At 39.4% G+C, this 22,517-nt stretch overlaps 1 protein-coding gene across 1 annotated transcript in view; it reads left to right on the top strand.

Moving 5' to 3' along the window:
- The window catches only part of CSMD1 (CUB and Sushi multiple domains 1), a 2,205,021-nt gene that overhangs the window by 516,369 nt on the left and 1,666,135 nt on the right, over nt 1-22,517 (top strand).

Raw genomic sequence — 22,517 nt, 5'->3', positions numbered from 1 at the left:
GTGAGTTAAAGAGAGCTGTCCATACTCAGAAGCCATCAAACCTGAATGAACTAGAGATGTTTTGTAAAGAGAAATGGTCCAAAATACCTTCAACCAGAATCCAGACTCTCATTGGAACCTACGGGAAGAGTTTAGTGGCTGTAATTTCTGCAAAAGGAGGATCTACAAAATATTGATTTCATTTCATTTTTGAGGTGCCCAAATTTATGCACCTGCCTAATTTAGTTTAAACATTTATTGCACACTTTCTGTAAATCCAATAAATTTCATTTCACTTATCAAATATCACAGTGTGTGTCTCCTATATGATATATTTAATTGACATTTTTTATCATAACAACCAACGATTTATACTGGAAAATTATGACGATTAACAAGGTTGCCCACACCTTTGCTTCCCACTGTATATAGAGGTAAGCGCATTTAAAAAAAACTCATTTAATGGCAAATTATATTGTGAAACAAAATTGCAAATCAAGAATTCCTGCATTTTTTAGGTAATGCGTAAAAAAATTCTTGTCTTTGAACATTAATTAAAAAACAGAAGTACATGATTTCTTTTGTTGCCTAATTTGTTTCTGGCCAGTTAAAGTACAACAGGTTATTAAGTATTTTAATTCAGTTGCAGAAATCAAAATCATATTAACAATAGGACCCATGCAGAGATTCTATTAACCTTGACTCATAAACACTTACAACGTGTTACATAGTTTGCTAATCACCATTTTAAAATGCTCAGACTAATTTTGAGCTTAACTTAGCATCAGAACTTTTTAATACATGGACCAGTTGCTGTTAAAATGTGTAAAGTTATATACATGGCTAATAATATTGTGTATGTAACAAAAGGATGCAGGAAGGTGTATGAATTAAGAACAAGAATTAAGAAATTTTATAGAACACAGCACTTCAAATAGTTTCAACTTTCAAGGTGATATCCTTAATAGCCAGTAATAGTGCACTGATGAAAAATAACCACTATAGCAAGCCATGCAGTAATGAGGATATCAAAAGGGAAGATGTGGGGGTTAATGCATTATTGTTCACTTATAGCTGTTTGGCCTTCCTTTGCTTCATGAGTATAGTCAGGTGAGTAAAAACACTGAGAGAAAAGAAAGCTAAAATAAAAGTGTTTATAATAAGTTAACTTCTGAGAAACACTACAGGAAAATGTGAACCCTTTTCAGTGTCATTGCCCCTCAGGAAACATATACCACCTTGTTCAGGGAGCGTGCCCTTTTATCGGTGTAAATTTTCCCATTTTGTAATTGCCATTACTACAGCTGCTATCTTGCCATTACTACAGCTGCCTCTATGTATAGAAGAACTCTCATCCTTGTTAACTGCTGCCAAGGCACTTTTGTTGTTGACCTGAGAAGGTGGGTCGGCGCCCGCAAAACGCATTGTCTTATGTACATGAATAAAATGTATACTTTTGGGGTTTGTCCTTAAAAGAGGTGGGATCAATTTACTCCTAATCTATATACAAACCTGATATTAGATATACAAGGCACCTCCAACAGTGTTTTAAAACTAGCTATAATCCCTTGGGGTCTTACTGTGTAAACTTATTGTTTCCAATAAACCTAAGGGCCCCTATGCAATTATATTTTTATCCTGAGTTTTCTTCTAAGTGTTAGTTTCAAACTTACGAATAAAATAGATTTTAGATCACCAGTAAGCACGAAAATACTTAAAATATTATCATTAGTACTTTTCCACCTACTTTGGTGCTTTTTTAGTTGCAAAATGCTGAAAAGTTATTCTAAATAGAAGTTAAAAAATAATCTCCAAGGAGAAAACTCGTGAAAAAAAGATAATTGCATATAGACCCAGGAGTGAAACTGACCAGCACGTCCAAAACAGACTTCGCATACTGAGCAGGAACGGTTGTTTTCCCGTAGGCTATGATGGTGGTTGCAAGTGTTGCAACTCACCCTTGTGAGTATAATATTTCTACTACTTGATACACCAATTTGAACAGACAATACTGCACCATTGGGCTCCTGGTCTCTCTAATCTTTAGATACTTGGAGGCACCTACGACAACCAGGAATCATACCAGAGATTTAGCTAGGGAGCACTGAAGCTATAACCATTGCAATGGTGGGGAATCACTTGAGCAACAAACACATTTTCAACTCAATTCACATGTTTATTAAACACATTTCCATTCAATATTGAAGTTTACATCCCTACGAACTTTAATATATACTTCAAAAAGGTAGCACTATTTACATCTTATGCTGGCCATACACTAATATATTTTGGGTGGATCAGGCAATCAATTTAATAAGAAATATAAATAAATGATTCAGAGCACTAACCCCTCTTTCTCCTGCTCAATGCAGTTCAAAATTCTGTGGCCATCAACAATTCTACCAGAATCAAAATTCTGTGGTACATCAACCCCATCAACACACTCGGCACCTGTGCTTGATTAAGGGAAGGATGGACATTCCCGTATAATAGTCTATTTATATCTTAATTTACAACTGGTTGAGTGCATTAATTTTTCTTTCATTAATCTTCATTTGATTTAGTGTTTTTATCAAATCAAACATCTAATCTATAAAAAAAATGTAATCTATAAAAAAACATATAGCAGTATATACTTGCTTAATAAATATATTTACTGCATTATGAGGTGTATTCATAAAATAGCACTAAAATGTTGGAGTGCCGATAGTGTTACATATAATTTGCGTAATACACACAACGCTGATGTCGCTTTTGGAATGCATGCTATGCAAAAAGCTTAATGTGCATCATGCAAACAACATATTGTACACATTGTGAGTCACAAGTCATGCAAAGTGTGTATCATATGTCACATATTTTATATAAAGCCTGGTGAAATGCAGGTAGGCTATTTAGTGAATACTCTCCTACGTTACCACCATTACTTAGCTACTTCAGATGACTTATGCCCTCACTTATGCCAACATGTCAGTACTGTGCACAGTAGCTTGGCAAACTCCTAGGGTCAATTTAATGTGTCATTAGCAAAATTGAAATTAAGCTTATTCACTGAAATAAATATCAGGAGTTATTTTGGAATACCTATGCTCACAAAGCTGAGCCCTCTGATCTGAGGTTCAATGTTTAATTGAATCTCTTTTATAGGTTATTAGTGCTGCATGATATGTTGGCGCTTTATAAATACAATAAATAATAATAATAATAATAATAATAATAATAATAATAAAGGACCAGGGCTTAGTTTCAGGGATGGTCGTAGTCAGCCAACTTCGCTACGCTGGAACTACGCATAGTTTTAGGCAATTATGCTTCGCCAAACTACGACTTAGAAATCAAATATTCGCTTCGTATGCATTTAGTAGAATACATGTTAAAATACGCAATTACATGTAGTGTGAGGCATAGTGTATGCGGATGCTTATGCCCGTATGCAGAACATTTTACACAATAATTCCTCTTTAAATGCTTAAACCGGGAACTCTTCTATGCGTACATTCCCCATTCCAATGCGTACATTTGTAAGCATACAATGGCACGCGGAAAATTAGAAGCGAGTAACGCATTCGTAGTTCACTGCGCAATACACATGTTAACTACGCATAGTGGGTGTAAGCTACGCGTAGCGGTACTTTGCTACGTGTACATTTGTAAACCTAGTTTTAAAACTTCACCTACAACCTACGATGCGTAGATGCGAACTACGATGCGTAAATTCGCACTGGTGTAGTTTCTGCTCATCCCTGCTTAGTTTACATTTAACAGTCAGACATCACACAGTGAGAAAGTACATGAACATGATGACACACATAACATTCAAAAATAAAATAAAAAACTCATTGCACCTATTGTCCTAGTTTTCAGCCTTGTTCTTTAGAAAATAAAGTGTGGCTTACTGTACACTGAAAAGCATTCATGCAATTTCAGGTATATCTGTCACTATTTAAACACATGATTTATAATATTTCACTAGCTACAGGAATTTCTTTGCAAGCGACTTAGCTATAATATTAAAGCTTACAACCAGGTTTAAGTGGTAGACTTTTCTTTAAGCAAGGAAGATATGCCAGATTTATTTCTTATGTTCTTTGCTTTTATGGATATTTTTTTGCTTATGGTAGATTTGCTACTTTTTTCTACCATTTTCTACTTTATTCTTTACTTTGCATTTGTTAACAAACGATACACATGTTTTTGATGGTTAAGCATCTCTATATACCATTTGAGCAACTTACATTTTGAAGTTAGTATAAACATATAACTTTGTGAGTTATTTCTTTTTTTTTCATGCAATCCACTATAAAGAACTATTTACTTTTTTACTAAGAAGGCACAGAAGCTTAACCGCTTCTGTACCAGCAGTCTCTGCCCCCTTAAGGACCAGAGACTGCTGGTACTGTAAAATGCCGCCTCCCGACAAATTGACATGACTCTCGCCGGTCACAACGATATCCCATCACCGCAGGCTCTACTCTCTGCCGTCTCTATGATGGAAGAGCGCTGTCAGCTGGTCAGGAGCTCCTGATGCTGTCTATCAATGTTTGCCAGTGCGATTTGCTCTCCGTGATCATACTGTTATTAGCCAGAGGAAGTGGCTCCTGACCTCCTCACAGAGCTCTGCCGTCTTATAGACAGCAGAGCGAGTGAATTGCGGTGGATGCAGAACTGCGAGATCGGCGGTAACGGCGGGGATGCAGAATACCAAAGCAGTAGAATCTACATCCAGTCAGAGCTGCAGCACCAACTGCTGGACGTAGAGTCGTACTGCTTCGGTCAGGAATCAGTTAAAGGGCACTTCACTTTGTAAACAAAAATCTATGCAGTTGATTTGCTTATCTTTACTGTTTTGGCTCTTCATGTCTTTATATTAGGATCTTTTTATGTGCATCTGCTGTTGTCCACACACACACACACTCATGCTCAGTCATTTTCTGTTACTATTGGTATTATTATTAATTAATAGGGATGATCAACAATATGCAAATCATTTCTCCTAACAATCAAATTTCATATACATTATATGCAGCTTGAAATTGGACTGGTCAGAATAACTTCCTGTCAATTTTTATTGATCAGTGTTCACTACAAATAATGTACATAAAAGTTGAATGGTAGGAGAAATGATTTGCATCTCATTGATCATCCCTATTAACCCCTTCCGGGTGGAGGTGATTGAAATCTATGCCTTGTTTAGAGGCTGTTATTTCTGCCGGGGCGTAGATTTCACCTCACCGAAGCCCCATGCTCTGGCCCCTCTCATCACTCCCACCGATCGTGTCGATCTCTGTCCACCACAGTTCACTCGCCCTGCTGTTGTTATGACAGCATAGCTCTTTTAGCCGGTCAGGAGCCGATTGTATTGGCACTTGACCCTGTTATCAATGTGAGCTTATCCCATTGGCTTACATTGATCACAGGATCAGAAGCTAATTAAATCAGCTCCTGACTGGCTCATGGAGTTCTACTGTCATACCAACAGCAGGGCGAGTGAGTTGCAGTGGGCAGAGAGCCATAGAGATGGCAGAGCAGTTGGGATAAGGTGACGGGTGTTCGGCATGAATACGGCAATTCCATGGTATGCAGCGTTTTTTTGGTGCAAACGGTCTCTGGTCCTTAAGGGGCTGTCAGATATTTCATCTCTTTACTACCTTCTGTAAGTGATAGCAATATAGGAATAATGTAATTTATAGTGCATTTTACTCCAGTACATTTTATGTGTATATAGTTGTATTTATTTTTTTGCCATAGTGGTCCTTAAAAAAAGAATATCCTGTTAAATGTATGGACGACGAAAACTATGCCTGAACTTGGCTATAGCAATTCTTAGAATTACGTACTGAGAGCCTCTGAGTTAATTCTGGAAATCCAGCATATATTCAGTGCGGGAGACAGTGAGAGGGCATTCCTTTCTTTATTACCTGTACCTGTATGGTTGCAAATCTTCCGGTATTGAATAGAAAACTGCCTGAGATAATGACAGTGTGACTGATTTATTCACTGTGAAGTGCCATGCAGTGATGTAAACATCCAAAAAATGTGCATTCCGATTTAAAGAAAAATACTCTACTGTCCTCCGTACGACAGTGTCTGAGCTAAGAAACTAATTTATCCCATGGCAGGCAAGTCTCTGTCTAGTTTTAGCAATGACCATATTTCTAACTGTTTTACTTACAGTCTGAGCAGTGTCTTCGGTGCTCTGAATATTACTGCAAGAATCACAGTCTCTATATTTCAGTATAAAAAAAGTGTTTGTTCTATAAAGAATTCTGTCACCTAAGGTCATCTGAAAGGCTTTTTATAATCCGTATTAAAACTGCACTGTACTGTATGTCAATATGCCATTAAACTTCTCTCCACTGTGTTATTGAAGGCTCAGAATAATTGACAGGCGTAATTAGATCTACAGTAGCATATGTGTCTGCTTTTTTACTGAATAAAACCCCATGAATGCTGATCAAGGTGTCTTTTAAAAATATGTAGACATTAAAACTAAGTGGCCAAGCCATTGATGGTGTATGAGTTTCAATGTATTTATTTAATAGCTAAAAAAGTAAGAAAAACTTGACTGTTGATTTCAGTAGCCCCTGGAAAGATATTGCACATACTTCCTAAGCTACAGACAATATACACTTTAATTGTGGACAAGTTCCCAAGGTTGTCTATCTCTTCTCCTTTTCAAATAATGGGGCCTTATTTTTAAGCTGACAACTTGATTACCCAGCTCCTGCCCTGTGTGAGCCAGTCTGTAGAATGGTTGATTCCAGCCATCTCTTCGTGGAGGATGGAATCAACCAAGCCACAAACTGGCTCACATTGGGCAGATGTATTTAAACACATTATGGAACTCCCTACCACAGCAGATGAGGACAGCTCCATCTCTGGACGTGTTTAAATCCAGACTGAAAACCCACCTGTTCAGTTTGGCATTTGCAGAAGTATAATTTTTGATGTGTTAATACTTAATCCTACTACCAACTACTGAATCTGAGAGAGCCTAAGCGCTTTGATTCCTATGGGAGAAAAGCGCTATGGAAATGCCATTGTTACTGTTGTTAAAAACAGGATGGATGCCAATTCATGAGATCAGGACTGTGGTATGATACAGGTGTGTTTATAGCATTTTTGTCATTCCAGGCAAGAAGTCCTGTGCGCCACCACCCCTCCCAATAAAAAAAAAAAACACCTCACACTAGAGAATATATAAACCATGTGACGTATAGGTTGGGTGCCTTATACTGGCAGTCCCTGCGAAACAAACAATCTGCCGATCTATCTCATTGCACACCCCCTTCCTACACTTCCTCAGCTTAGTGTGTAAATGCAGAGTATAGTGCAGCAGAAGCTCTGCTCTCACCTCTCCACTGGAATCCAGTGCTGTGCTTCTGCCTGTCCGATCGCCAATCGCCCTAGTGACCAGCATCCCCTACCACATTTAGCATGATTACACGCTCCATGAGGAGAGCCAGCACTAGAGGGAGCAGAAAACAGACAGGATGGTCACACAGACACAGCACTAGACTCCAGAAGGCAGGTTAGAGCACAGCTTCTGCTGCGCTATACTCTGCCTTTACACACTGGACTGGTGGAGCACAGGAGGAGGATGGAAGCCGATAGTAGGACAAGGGGACAGAAGGAGCCACAGTGGGACAGAGGAAAGCACAGAGGGATGCAAAGAGAACTTAATCATCCATAAGGCAACTTAGGCAGGCGCCTAGGGTTTGGAGAGAGTCTGGGGCCCAGTTTATACTAACCCCCAACAGTCACCAAAAAGCTAGGTGGCCATCAAGGGTGGGCGCAAAGTTGTTGCTTGCTTAGGGCACCATTTCACCTTAATCCATCTCTGGACACATGGGGGGAGGCTGAAGGTGGCACAAGGAGACAGGAGGTGGTACAAACACCTTTGCAGGCATGTCTTAGTTTTAGAGGTGTGGTTTGGTTCAGGGGTGAGGTTAAGTTCAGGGGGCAGGTCTTAATCAGGGGCATGGTGCCCCCCAGGACAAATGGCACTTTCAGGCAGTGGCCTGGCATGCCTATGCCTAAAAATGCCCCTGTAGGACTGATCTCAGGGCCAGATTTCTGGGAAGGCCACAAAGTCCGGGGCCTTGGCTGGCTGTAGCCTGAGGGGGCACTTGAACATGAAAAACAGTCACTACATATGAAAGCGTAGTGTATGTAAGAGGCTAAAAATAGAAAACAACACATGAAAAAGGGAAACTGATGCTCAAAGTGGCTGTTCATGAAAGAGAGGAGCTACAGTACATAGATGATACACATGCAAGAGGGGACTGGGAATGGGAGGGGCGCTACTGCACGTGGAAGGGGAACCACAACATACTTGGCCTAGGACCATACAAAGTATAAAACCGGCCTTGATTAATCTTATTATTCTGTTACTTGTATCATTGAATTGTCATTGTTGACGTGCATAAAGTTTAGATTGGGTCCCTAATACTGGTTGATTAGATGCTGGATTGTGTGGGAAGAGCAGACGTGCATGAAGATATTGTGTGTGACTGGTTCAACCTGAGCAGTCACAGGTCAGCCCTGTAGTGGGCTTAAAGGAATACTGTAGGGGGGATGGGGGGGGGGGGGAAATGAGTTGAACTTACCCGGGGCTTCTAATGGTCCCCCGCAGACATCCTGTGCCTGCGCAGCCACTCACCAATGCTCCCCGCCTCCGGTTCACTTCTGGAATTTCGGACTTTAAAATCTGAAAACCACTGCGCCTGCGTTGCCGTGTCCTTGCTCCCGCTGATGTCACCAGGAGCGTACTGCGCAGGCAAAGACCATACTGGACCTGCACAGTACGCTCCTGGTGATGTCAGCAGGAGCGAGGACACAGCAACACAGGTGCAGTGGTTTTCTGACTTTAAAGTCTGAAATTCCAGAAGTGAACCAAAGGCGGGGCCGGAGCATCGGTGACTGGTTGTGTGGGCACAGGATGTCTGCGGGGGACCATTAGAAGCCTTGGGTAAGTTCAACTCATTTTCCCCCGACCCCCTACAGTATCCCTTTAACTGTGACATGCTTGATTCCTGTTTTTAGGGGTTGGGAGAAATATTGATCACAAGAAGGTGGTTTCCAGAAACCTGGTTTGGATTGTATCAGTATAAAGGAATGTCCTTTTATACGCATATCGCAGCACTGATTCATTATTATAGTTAGGTCAGCATATAGTTGCTCCTGCAAATTGTGTCCTTGCTGTCATTGGGCATTTAAAAGGGCTGTGCTTCCTGATTTATTCTAATAATAATAATAATAATAATAATAATGGAATTCTGTCCTGACAATACAGGACAACATATAAATGCAGTGACATATAAACTGCAGCAGCTAAATCTCTTTAAAACATCATAATAATAATAAAGGGGTATTTAAGCCTAAACCTGGCCACATTGAATACAGTATCATCTCATCTATGTAACAGTGAGTGGTGAGATCAGCAGATGACTACAAATACTTGCAATGCAAAGGGAAAAAGCTAGAGCCAGTGGAGGAAGCTTGTGACAAAGATAGGACCATACTCCCTTGAGTTGGAAGAATAAAAAATGAATCAACTTGAAATGTAATACAGATGAAACATCCATTATTGCGCTGTTTTGCATGACAAGGCAAATGATATTATGAGAGATATACTTGGTAATGATTATGGTATCTGAATATGACAAGAACTGTCCGATGAGGCTACCTAGTGAAGGAAATCTCTGCAAGTTGACAATTGAACTTAAATTGAATTGAACGTGCTGTAGGATATAGACAGTGAGAGAAGGGTAAAAATGAATCCGAGATATATTAAAACTACAATTCTGAAGATGCCACAATAGTCTTCTTTTAAAGAAAAAAAAAACCTTTGGCACATGCCACAAATTGAAGAGAAACTCCGACCAAGAATTGAACTTTATCCCAGTAGCTGATACCCCCTTTTACATGAGAAATCTATTCCTTTTCACAAACAGATCATCAGGGGGCGCTGTATGACTGATATTGTGGTGACACCCCTCCCACAAGAAACTTTTGAGTACGTACTCCTGGCAGTTTCCTGTCTGTGAACCTTGCTGCATTGTAGGAAATAGCTGTTTACAGCTGTTTCCAATTGTCAAAAAAGCATGCAGCAACTACATCACCTGCCAACAGTAAAAATGTCACCATGTAATAAATGTCAGAATGTACACCAGGGATTTAAAAAGATTTTACAATGGGCAACACTGAATAAATCATTTATACATAATTATTGTAAAAATGAAGCATGTTTTTATTACATTATTTTCACTGGAGTTCCTCTTTAAGTAAACAGTTTAAAACCCATTCAGATAGAGATACAGCTAAATAGGGTGAAAAGCCACATTGACAACAAAAATCAAAATTCATTTGTGAGCATTTTAAAGGGAATGTCTACTTTTAGTGACAAAAACTTAAATTCCACTCTGAATATTGTAATAATTCATGGCAAACATTTCAGCTTGAGAACATTATTTTTGTGTGCATAAAACACAAACATTTTACAGTGCTTCAAATTGAGTCTGTAAGATGGGAGTGTTAAAGTTTGCCTCTTTCAAAATATTAGTGCAGGTGTTAATAAAAAAAAATGACAAGGTTACAGCTGTAAGACCTATTGGATCCACCGCCATATATCAGCCGTTATGCCCCAATCTTTATCCTTTATAGTGCATCCCCACATGGTCTTATGAGGCTAGTTGCATCTACCCAAGCCTAAATGTGCAAGGTATAGGGACTGAAGGCCATAAGACAGTGGTACCACCAATACTCACTAGGCAGTGATATAGGTAAATCTCATAGTCAAATAGTCCAGGGTCATACACAGTAATCAGATGGCAGGCAATCAGAGGAGTAAACAATATTTCAGTCATCAAGCCAGAGGTACACAAACAGATAATACCAGGTTCAAGAAATGAGACAGAAGAATGGTCCAAATGAGCAAAGGTCGATCCAGGCAGCAATCAAAGGCATAGTCGGGTAACAAGCAAGTTTCAGGCAAGGTAACGGGCAGAACTCAGTAAGCCAGCCAATGGAATGTACAATCTGCCTCTAGTGATTGACTCTGTGCTAATTAATTAACTTTATAACCTTAAAGGAATAACCGAGCTCAAGTTGTACATTGAAATGGAGGCTACTATAATGTGTAGGCATGATTACTGGTACTTAACATTTCTACAAATCACTTCTGTACTGCTCCAGTCCTCTGAAAAAGACCCCATTAGCAGCTGTGACTTGGATGAATCACTGACCTTTAACCCGGTTATACTAGGGCTGTGCATGCACAGTATGCTCAATGCACCCCTCTTGTGACTGTGCTCCCATAGTTTCTGCATTCCCTGTGTATGAGCCCAACCAGACCTCAGTACAAGGGAGGGGGACAGGACATACTGTGCATATGCAGCTGAGTTCCTCTGGGTTAAAGCTCGGCAACTCGGCTAAATCGTTGCCGCTAACGGGGCCTTTTGCAACAGAACTAAGCACCAAGGAAGTGATCGGGAGGACCATTAAGCCTCAGCAATGATCCCCACACATCATAGTAGCCTCCATTTTAACATACCACTTTGGCTCAGGTATCCTATAACAATCAAAGCTAATCTCACCCTACCCTATCTCCTACCATTAAAGCAGGCTTCACACGTACTCCTGCAGGTATAATGTATTTCAGTGGCATTACCGTGTACAATTTGTGTACATCAGCATTTAAAATTTGGATGGCAGGCCTGCTTTTTTTGCTGTGTGATTTGTGCTCCAATGCAAGTCAATAGGAATACAGGAAAATAGCAGCTAATTTGCATTTTGCATGAAAAATTGCATGTGCTTTGGAAGTATTTAACAAATTAACTTAATTGATAGTCACACAGGATTTACATTGTGATTTTTCACATACAAATGCATTTAGAATTTGCATACAACACTCTGTGCAAAAACATATTAAAAATTGCAAACACTGAGTCATGTATACGAAAATGTGCATGTTTTTTTCTGTGACGTTAACTGATAAGTGTGAACCTTCCATTACTGACTTAATTGGCATCTTTACACTTCCTCCTCATTTATTTAATCGACTCACACTCTTCATGACCATATGTACTTTTGCACACTAGATGTGTCTGTCATTCGCTGCTTCTTTCAGCTGTTGCATAGGCATGTTCATAGCTTCACATATACTGTCTATTCATCTTAGCCTTGCCCATTTTTACCCTTAACAATAGCTTTAACCAATACCCACCTTCATTCATCCTTCTATTGTGTGCCTTCTATATATTCAGGATTCGTTCCTGGCATTACACAGATACCTTATGCTGTGTTAAACATAAACTGAAATAATGTTCTCAGTCTGTTTAAGTTTTATTGTAAAGTACAGATTACCTTTTCTTTATAGTTTTTCACGGTCTAAAAAAAAAAACTGATTAAAAAAAAGAATATATCACATTATAATTTCCATCTCTTATCCCCATATAAAAGTGGACATGGAATTATGTTGTAAAAAGGGTGATCTCTGCATAAATTGAACTTACATAGTATGTGGAATACAACTATGCAGTGTATACAATACAGTAGATGCATTATATTTAGTGACAGCCTTGGTTTGAATGGATCAGTGGGAGCTGGCAGATACCTTGGTTAGCCTGTCCTTCTTATGAAGTACATTTTTTTTTATAAATTCATTTCTCACCAGGGACATTGGAGGATTATAGAAGGGAACATATCTCATCGGCTAACAGCACACTGGGACATTGGTCAGTACCCTGGCAGACATTGCTTGTAACTAGTGCGGTGCATTGTGAAATGTCAGCAGGAAATGTTCAGCATCTGTTCCAGTAACATTCAGAATAAAACCCTAAACATATCTTTTCTGTTTTCCACGCCATATAGCTGCTTATAGTGGTGAGAAATGGATAGAGCTTTGTTACACATTGCTGCACTGTTATGTAAAAGTCACTAAACTGCCTGTAGTATAACTATTAGAAATTATGTGTTAAAAAGACAGTGTGGCTGATTGAAGTCCATGTCCCAAGGGCAGTACGAGGCTGTGAGGCAGGTACAAGCTACAGGTTCCTGCTACTAGCAGTCTGAGGCTTATATAGAGAGAGTGGACCTGCATTCAAAAAAAAAAATACAAAAACATGATAAATATTAGTACGCTAATAAAAATAAAGGAATAAAGTATAATTTTACAAATCAGATGTTGTTTTTATGTCTGTCTGTTGAAGTGTACCTCCACATGCTGTTTGGCATGTATCAATTGCCAGTCAACACAGTCATCCATCACCTCCCTCCTGAACATGCCTATGAGCTGTGGAAGTTACAGACTACCCAGCAAGCTTATGGTGAACCAGAACTCATTGGAATATGTAAGGTGCTATGAAGGACCTACTGACTAAAACCACTTGTGTAGTTTACACTTCCAGGGGGTAGAGGTATATGAATAACTTTGTGAGGTGTCCACAGTGCTGCTACATGAGTCATGTGTGTTTCTCCTGAAACCTCCCTCCTGCCATTCCTTTCAGGAAACCCATGCAGAGAAGAGGCATGTCTGCTCCCAGCATTACTAGTACTGCACCTGGTAATTTGCCTTGCAGTATGTCATGAGGGGAGTGGCTATAGACATAAATAAAAGAAAATATGCTTCATTATTGAAAAGATAACTTAAATACAATCATAGTTATAAATGCCAACAGGAGAGCAATGGGAGTAAATTTTACAGTACCCTTGAACTGTGAGAGATATGGAGGCTGCCATATTTATTTCCTTTTACACAATGCAAAATGCCTGTCTATCCTGCTAATCCTCAGCCTCCAATACTTTTAACCACAGACCCTGAACAAGCATGCAGATTAGGTGGTTGACTGAAGTCTAACTGGATTAGCTACATGCTTGTTTCAGTTGTGTGATCCAGAAACTACTGCAGCCAAAGTGACCAAGACTACCAGGCAACTAGTATTGTTTAAAGGGAAATAAATATGGCAGCCTCCATATCCCTCTCAGTTCTGGGATACTTTTAAAGTTGTTTCCACTTTAAGTACAAATTCATGTCACTACAAATCACTCTCATGGGGGGATATGTAGCTATTTCATAACAGAAACATTATGGATCGCTGCTGTTGCCAGTCACTTTGTCGCCTGCACTAAATACTGCTCAGCAATTGGCAGTTTGGTACCAAATTATGTTTAAGGGCCCGTTTCCACTTGTGTGGTGGGAATCGTCCGGGAAAAATTCACATGCGGTTGTGAATTTAGCATGCGTTTGTATGCAAATTTTCATGTGAATTCGCATACGATGTTGCATGGATGACTGTATGCGAATTTAATCATGGCAGTGCCTGTGTACTTTTCCATTGTTTCTATGCGAAATCGTTCGCAAATTCGCATGAAAATTTGCATACCAAAACAGCATGCGAATTTCCTATTAAATACATTGTATGCGAATCGCATGCGGTGTGTGCGGTGTCTGAATTCGGATGGCTCTGCTGTGCAGATTTTTCCTGCACAAGAAAATGCTCAGTTTTCCTGAGAAGTGAACACAGCCTCATTCACTTGTATTGGTTATGCGAATTTGCATGCGGAGAACGCATGCAAATTTGCGTTAGTGGAAATGTACCCTAAAACTGACACCTTATATAGAAGCAAATGAAGATACAGAATTGTGGTAGATTGTGGCTGTCACATAGATAGTGACAAATTACTGCAGTATTCTCACCTATTTTGATTTGGGCTTTACAGACACAGGTGCAAAGTGTCAGGCGTTTAGTCAAATGATTGTATAAATCGTTACCGAAAATATAAAATCAATAGTCCAAAGTTCCTGAAATAGTAGGATGAGTTTTAAACTTTGATATACGTCCAACTTTAAGTTCTTATAGCGAGTTTCTCAAGCTACTGGTACAAAAAGTGAAAAGTCAGGACAACTATTTACTTTTAAAAATATTAATTTATTAAATACACAAGTTGTCAGAATAATTACAAATCAAATCATAGGAATCAAACAATAACCATCATATATTAATAGCCACAAGATACGTCTTGGTATAAACTGACTACAGTTAAAGGGATACTGTAGGGGGGTCAGGGGAAAATGAGTTGAACTTACCCGGGGCTTTCAACGGTCCCACGCAGACATCCTGTGTTGGTGCATCCACTCGCCGATGCTCCGGCCCCGCCTCCGGTTCACTTCTGGAATTTCAGACTTTAAAGTCTAAAAACCACTGCACCTGCGTTGTCGTGTCCTCAATCCCGCTGATGTCATCAAGAGCACACAGCGCAGGCCCAGTATGGTCTGTGTCTGCGCAGTACACTCCTGGTGACATCAGCGGGAGCGAGGACACGGGGGTGCAGGCACAGTGGTTTTCTGACTTTAAAGTCAGAAATTCCAGAAGTGAACTGGAGGCGGGGCCGGAGCATCGGTGAGTGGCTGCGCCAACACAGGATGTCTGCGGGGGACCATTAGAAGCCCCGGGTAAGTTCAGCTCATTTTCCCCCGACCCCCCTACAGTATCCCTTTAAGAGCAAAGTTGACAACAACTATTAACCAATACAATCAATCAATCACAGTAGGCTGTGCAACCACAAAATGTCATACATTTTACCTTACTTGCAAGGCTCGATTATAATGCACAATCTAACAAGGGAACAATATAGAAGCAGATCTAGCTGGTCTAAAAAAAACCTCAATTTATAAAAACAAGTTTAAAGTTTACTGGGCTATAAACACTTATTTTATAAAAAGAATATGATTTTAAAACAAAGGAAAAGATATGAAATTATGACCTGATCTGTAAATGAAACTTTTATGTCAACCAATCTTTATCTCCCTATCAAGTTATAAGCTTGGAAAAAAACATACATTAATAAAAAATGTAGAGAAAAATTAACCCAAATCAACTCCAGGAAGGTCACATGTTCAGGGTATTCTATACAAGGTACAGAATCACTAAAATCCAAGCCCTTAACTTAGTTGGCTTTGATTTAATTAAAAATGTATAATTACCAATAATATTACTACTTAGGTGGGAGTGGCCTCAAGGCTCGTAGGACGTGAGAGTCTGGGATCCCTTCTTTCCGTTCAGAGGATGAGAGTGTTCTTTAGAGAGTGTGTCCTTTCTTTCCAGAGTGTGTGTCTTTTAGAGAGAGTTTTGTGTGTGTGTGTGTGTGTGTGTGTGTGTGTGTGTGTGTGTGTGTGTGTGTGTGTGTGTGTGTGTGTGTGTGTGTGTGTGTGTGTGTGTGTCGAGTGTCCAATGCACTCATTATTTATACCCCTCTAACTAACTTATAACTCAGCCCCCAGGTTAACTAAGACCCATTCTAGAATTGAGAAGTGTAACTAAAGGTGAAAATTAACTAGCTCATTTAACTATCAGATTTTTTTTTTATTTCTGGATGTGTATTTTTCCAGCAGGGGGCACTCTCATCCTGCGTTCTGAGAGTATATAAAAACCTTCAAACTTTGAACTCCTAGTAATCTAAAGAGCATATTATTTGTTTGACATTTCATGAGATTAGAACAATTATTCATTTTTTTAGTAAATAAAAATGGGCTTTATCAAATACAACCAGATGAAACTAGCTATCTCCTAAGCTTTTACAAACTTAGCTGTAATTTCTCCAAGGTTTGGTCAACTTATGGTTTGTAAACTCAGTAAATTATGGTTCTTTGGGTGTCTGGCCTAGGAGTTAAACATTATAACTAAACATAAATGCAACTCTGACCGTCTCTGGGGAAAACAGTTGGAATTGAGCATAAGCTGATATATTATATTTCTGTATATTTAAAAATATTTCATATATCACACAAGAATATGAACATAATGTTTATCCTACTACATGATATGTGAGAATCACTATGAACAATGAAATGTTCCTAATAGTGAATATTTTCATACAAAGAATATATCCCTTTATTCTAACTTCAAGCTGTCTTCACTTCTAACCTTTGGACAGCAAATAGAGACACTGGGGCTTCAATATTGTCCAAGGTAAACTTTTAAGATTTGCCTGAAGATTAAGAATAGTCATGTATACCTGGATCAGCATTTTGTCAGCAGTCTGTCATTAAAAACCACTTAACGACCGCCTAACGCCGATAGGCGTCAGCAGTTCGTCAGTGGTATAGCATGAATGAGCGGCCTTTCCATGCCAGTTCACAGAGGGTGTCTCTGTGAACAGTGTGCGAGCTGCCGATCGTGGCTCGCACACATAATGTAAACATGCGGGGAAGAAATCCAGCGGCAGCACCGTAAAGGAGATTGGCGATGCCCAGCCTTTGATTGGCCGGGCATTGCCAGCATCTGATAGGCTAAAGCTTATCCTATCCGGCGCAGGACGGATATCCGTCCTACGCAGCCCATAGCCTGCTGGAGAAGCAGGTATGGGCAGAGAGGGCAGAAATCGCTGCGGAGGGGGGCTTTGAAGAGCCCCACCACAAAGCGCAGATAGCCGGCGGCAATCAGACCCCCCCAGCAGGACATGCCCCTAGTGGGGAAAAAAGGGGGGAAGTCTGATCGCCCAGGCTCAATCCTGATCGGTGCTGCGGGCTGGAGAGCCCGCGCAGCACCAATATCAGAAAAATCCCCTGGTCCCTAAGTGATTAAACCATGGACTCTGAATTTTACTACTCATCTTAAAATGTATAAAAGTAAAATAAAAGATCTATTTCTTGCAATCCATATGATAAATAAAACATGCATGCATATATCATATAAATCAGAATACACTACTAATATCTACAATAAACCATACAATCCTATAAGGTTATATTTTTAAAGGACATTAATTATGTTTTTATTTAATCAATAAATCTTGATTAATTCTTGATAACTGAAAACCTGACAAAAGTAAACTGGAGCATAACTGGAATAGTTACGGGGAGCAACACACAGAATGCTTGATTTATTTCACTCATGAGCACTAATCAATTGCACTTGTTAGTTGCGCTTTTTTGTCCCCAGTATCTTGTATATTAACTCCATTACACTCCGTAAATATCTAGGTTAAGTAGTATACACACAATAATACGTAATTGCAGGTGCAAGGTGTGCCAATGTCAGGAACTGTTGCTGCCTGATCCTGGCAGCAGGGTTTTACATGAATTACTGGAGATTGAAACAAAAGTTCATTTCAAGTCTTCTGTATATTGTTCTGAGCAGAATGTTGGACCAACAGCTCTTGCAGCTGTATTGCACCTATCATTCTTCAGATCACCAAGATCTAATAAGCTCATAATTTCTAAGGAGGACATCTAATAAAGGTGGCCGGTAAAATGGGCACAAGGTAATACCAATAGTAGAATATCAGTAATTTTACTTGCTATCACCGATTCCCAATAGTAGAATATCAGTTACGGTATTGATATTCTAATATCTCCCACTGTACCCCTACTCTCTTATCAACCCTCCCCTATCTACACCTACCACAATACTCACTACCTACTCTTTAACACTAACCTCACTCACCTGTGCCTAACACTAAATTTACTTACCTCAAAGTGGCTCCCGTAGCTTACCCTTCTCTGCTCCGCCTCAGCATCCTCCAAACAAGCATCCATTTATGTTATGCCCACCGCAACCGATTGCCATCACCCAAATTAACTACTTAATGCTCAGATATAGCATAGCGAACTGCCCATTCCCGATGGTGGTCTCTGAGGAAGCGATCAATACTCATGAAACGGCTGTCTGGCTGCTGTTTTATTGCATGTGTCTGGTTGGGGGATGCAATAAAGGTGCGATTGTTACTCATCTGGTGCCCAAATTCTTCTCTTCTGTTGCAACAATTGGATTATGTATGGCTTGTCTGGAGGCACAGTGAGTCACCCACAACCCCCTATTGGCTGCCAAGCTATCATCTAGTGCCAATCTCCTTCTCTATTTATCTCCATTCCTGATACACCTGCGCCCATTTTTCAACAGCTGACCATTTGCCACAACTGCTAAAGGATGAACTCCTGGACTGCTAATCATTCCCCATTGTGGCTGATCACTGAAAAATAAACTCTGCCACTGCTGATCACTTGCTGCTGCAGCCGATCACTAAAACAACAGTTGTGGGCACGCAAATTATACACTGGGTGCTCAGCTACAACCTAGTGCCCATATCTGATACACCTGGGCCCATTTTGCCTCATTTACATTGTGGTTTATGCAAAGCCCATTTAACCAGCTGGCACCCAAAACATTTGCTCTGTTCCTAGGGTCCCTCTCAAAACCTTTAATAACCAGAGCTTTTGGCATGGAGCTTCTGCCCCAGAACTCTGACAACATTTATTCAGGACAACTCTGCTCATGTAGTGTATAAATCTGAACTCAACAGTCTCCTGCTCATTCTTGCACTTACAGACATGTAGCCTATTTATAATCCAGCACTGTGTAATATGTTGGTGCTTTATAAATACAATAAATAATAATAATAATAATTTAGCCCTGTCGTCTGTGAAAAGTTCCACCTTGCTACTAATTATTGAACTGTGAGGCTCCCTGCACACTGCAAATCCGTTTTCCGATTCCGATTCCGATTCAGTTTCCGATTTTCCTTGAATACATTCAACAGAAAAACGGATCAAAAAAACGCAGCATGCAGTTAAGATTAAAAATCTGAATCTGAATCGGATGTAAAAACAGATTAAAAAGCGGAATCGGAATCTGAAATGCATGCAGTGTGCAAGAGGCCTGAGACCTTTTATGTGCTTGGGAGAAAAAGCCTTGCTGCTTTACTTTCCCTGATGGTCTCCTAGGTTTTGAATCAGACCAATGAGACTCGTAGTAGGTATGGGTGTGGTAGTGGGTTCTGACGAATGCAATAATAGATGTACATATGTACAAAGTTCTGACTATCTAGGTAGGAATTCAGAAGTGTTACAGTGCAGCTTACTGTACTGTTAACATTTTTTGCAACCTCAGTTTCTCTAGCCAGTAACTTTCAAGTTCCTGTTTGTTTTGAAAATCCGCTCTTGCTTGAAGTATCCATATTTATCCATACCTAATTTTGCATTATTAGTGAACTCCTCCTCATTCACTTATCATTTACCATGAGATTTGGCGTGTCATCTAAAAGGCAAAATCCAAGAATACATTTTGTTTTAAATGTGAATAGTGTGGAAAGTGTGTAAAGCCTCCTTTGGTTTTTATTTGTTGCCTGTCTCTGCAATGGAGAGATTTTTCATGATGGCCTGCCCTTCTAACCTCCATTAATCTACACCGTACTGTTAAAAAATTGTAGATAGCCTTTATTCAAAAATATCCAATACACTGTGGATTGCTCCAATCATAATAAAAGCCCTTACATTATTATTATTTAGTATTTATATAGCGCTAACATCTTCCACAGCACTTTATAGAGTATATACAGTATAGTCAATACAATAAAAGTTCTTGGCTTTTGACTTTGCAGATACTTTATATTACTAGATTACTGATTCTAAAACACAGTTTTATTACAATGATCTAAAGTAACTTGATAAATCATTGCTTTACACTTCATAGATTTGTTTTTTATTCGTCTTTTAGCTTTTTATAAATGAAAGCAGCAAGCAAAGCATGCAGCCTATCTTTTGCTGGCAACCAGGGATGACTAAGTGACCTCTGTGTGATTGCTGTGTTTTAGAATGATTCACTACTAGCAGTTATAAAGCATTTAGAGAAGATTGTAAAGCGATGAGACTGACATTATCTTTTTGAAATAGGGCTGCGGGAAAGTTAGCTGATAAGTCCTCAAATGTTCTGGGCAATAGCGATAGAATTTAAAGACAAATAAAAACCTCTGCATTGTTATCATGGTTATTACAGGACCGTTTGTTTTACTTTTGTTTTGCAAAACTTTCAGTTCTGAAATGCTGTAAATTTTGTTTTCAAAGAAAAGTTGGCTGCACATGTCAATTTGTTAGGGTTATCTCTCAAAGTATCAAATACTAAGCTGAAATATGGAGCTGTTTCCGCCATTAGTGATTTAGACGGTAAAGTAAATTCATCTTTTCTCTGTATTTTAGACACACAGAGCTGTGGAAGCTTACATTTTGGAAACCTGAAAACACCATAGCTTATAGATAAAGCTTAAGAGAGACTTATTAAGAGACTCCAGCTGACATGGCCACCCAGAGAGTTTCTATGTTTGTTGAGACATTGCGTATTGATTTCCCCCCACTGAACGTCCTGTCGTGACCTACTCGTGAATCGATAAGGAATCCAAATGAGAGTATCTCACTTTCTCAGTCCAGCAAGGAGAGTTCCCTCAAGTTAGAAAAGTCTGCTGAATACGATTAATTCATATTTATTTGTGTGGATTTTAAAGTCCCATTCAGGCAAAAATGATTACATCTATGTAGGCATTTGATTACAAAATTTGTTTTCTATAAAGACAGTGTAGTTATTGAGAAAATCGATTAAAAATAATTGAAGAAAAATGTTTTTTTTTAAACTCAGTAAAATGGCATTTTTCTGCAGAAAACTACATTATGTACTGTATATAGCAAGTTCCATGTCCTCCATACAACACATGTAATTCAGTGCTGTAACAATATAGTATTATGCAGTTTGGCTACTAGGTGTCTCACTATTGTTAAGGATATAGGTTTTTGTGTTTTTTCTGTACTGTTCTGTATTAAGTAAGCTCCATTCAAACTTGTTGGTTCCTGCTTGGCTGTGTGAGATGGTCACATGTCACTATGTCAAAGTGGACCTGAACTCTTGCACAGGACTGAATGAAACCTATAGGAATGCACCCTGCATGTATTAGAGTTTAGCCTGTCTAATTCCCCCTCATCTGTGACTAAGCACAAGTTGTAATTTGATATCTCAGATGAGTCAGCTGACTGCTACAGCAGAGATCTAATTGGTAAACACAGGGGGCCATGTGCAATTCTCTTTTTTTCCTAGGAGATAATTATTCATCTTCATTTTTAAATAATTTCCCAGCACTTTTCAATTACAAAAAGTACCAAAAAGTAGTTATAAAAGTAATATCAAAGTTATTTTCAGCATTGTCTTGCTTTCTGGTGGCTTAAAAGGCATTTTATTGACAAGTTTAAAAACATCACCTAGGAGAAATCTCAGGTCAAAAAGTGAATTGCATATGGGCCAGGGTGTTAACAATGTGTCTGCTTCCATGAAAGCAGGAAGTAGACAAACTGCAGATTTATTGCAGGATTTGTATCAGCTGTAACAAAAAATGTTTTTCTTTAACGGTTATTATGCTGTTGTGTATTTTTTAAACAGGGATGACGTTCTGAGTTTAAGTCCTCTTTTAGCTCGATTGAAACCTGTCAGTTATAATCTTCCATTTGTGTCTGCTAATAGAAGCAATTTAACATAACAAACAAGAACTGAGGCCCTCAGTGGGGCAGAGGTGGTACAGAGGGTCACAGTAGAGGCAGAGGTGACATAGTGTGTGTGGGGGATGGGGGGGGGGAGTGGCACAGAAAGGATCACTCAGCCCACCTGTAAAGTGCATAAAAATGTCTTTATTACAAAAATCAGGACATCACAAACACTGGCACGTGTCTGGCATCAATCAGTCCTTAGTCATAGCTCAAGTTACAATCAAAATGGTGTTTG

The sequence above is a fragment of the Hyperolius riggenbachi genome, chromosome 4 (assembly GCF_040937935.1).
Source record: "Hyperolius riggenbachi isolate aHypRig1 chromosome 4, aHypRig1.pri, whole genome shotgun sequence".
Taxonomy (NCBI): domain Eukaryota; kingdom Metazoa; phylum Chordata; class Amphibia; order Anura; family Hyperoliidae; genus Hyperolius; species Hyperolius riggenbachi.
This window is presented reverse-complemented; position numbering and strand designations above follow the sequence as displayed.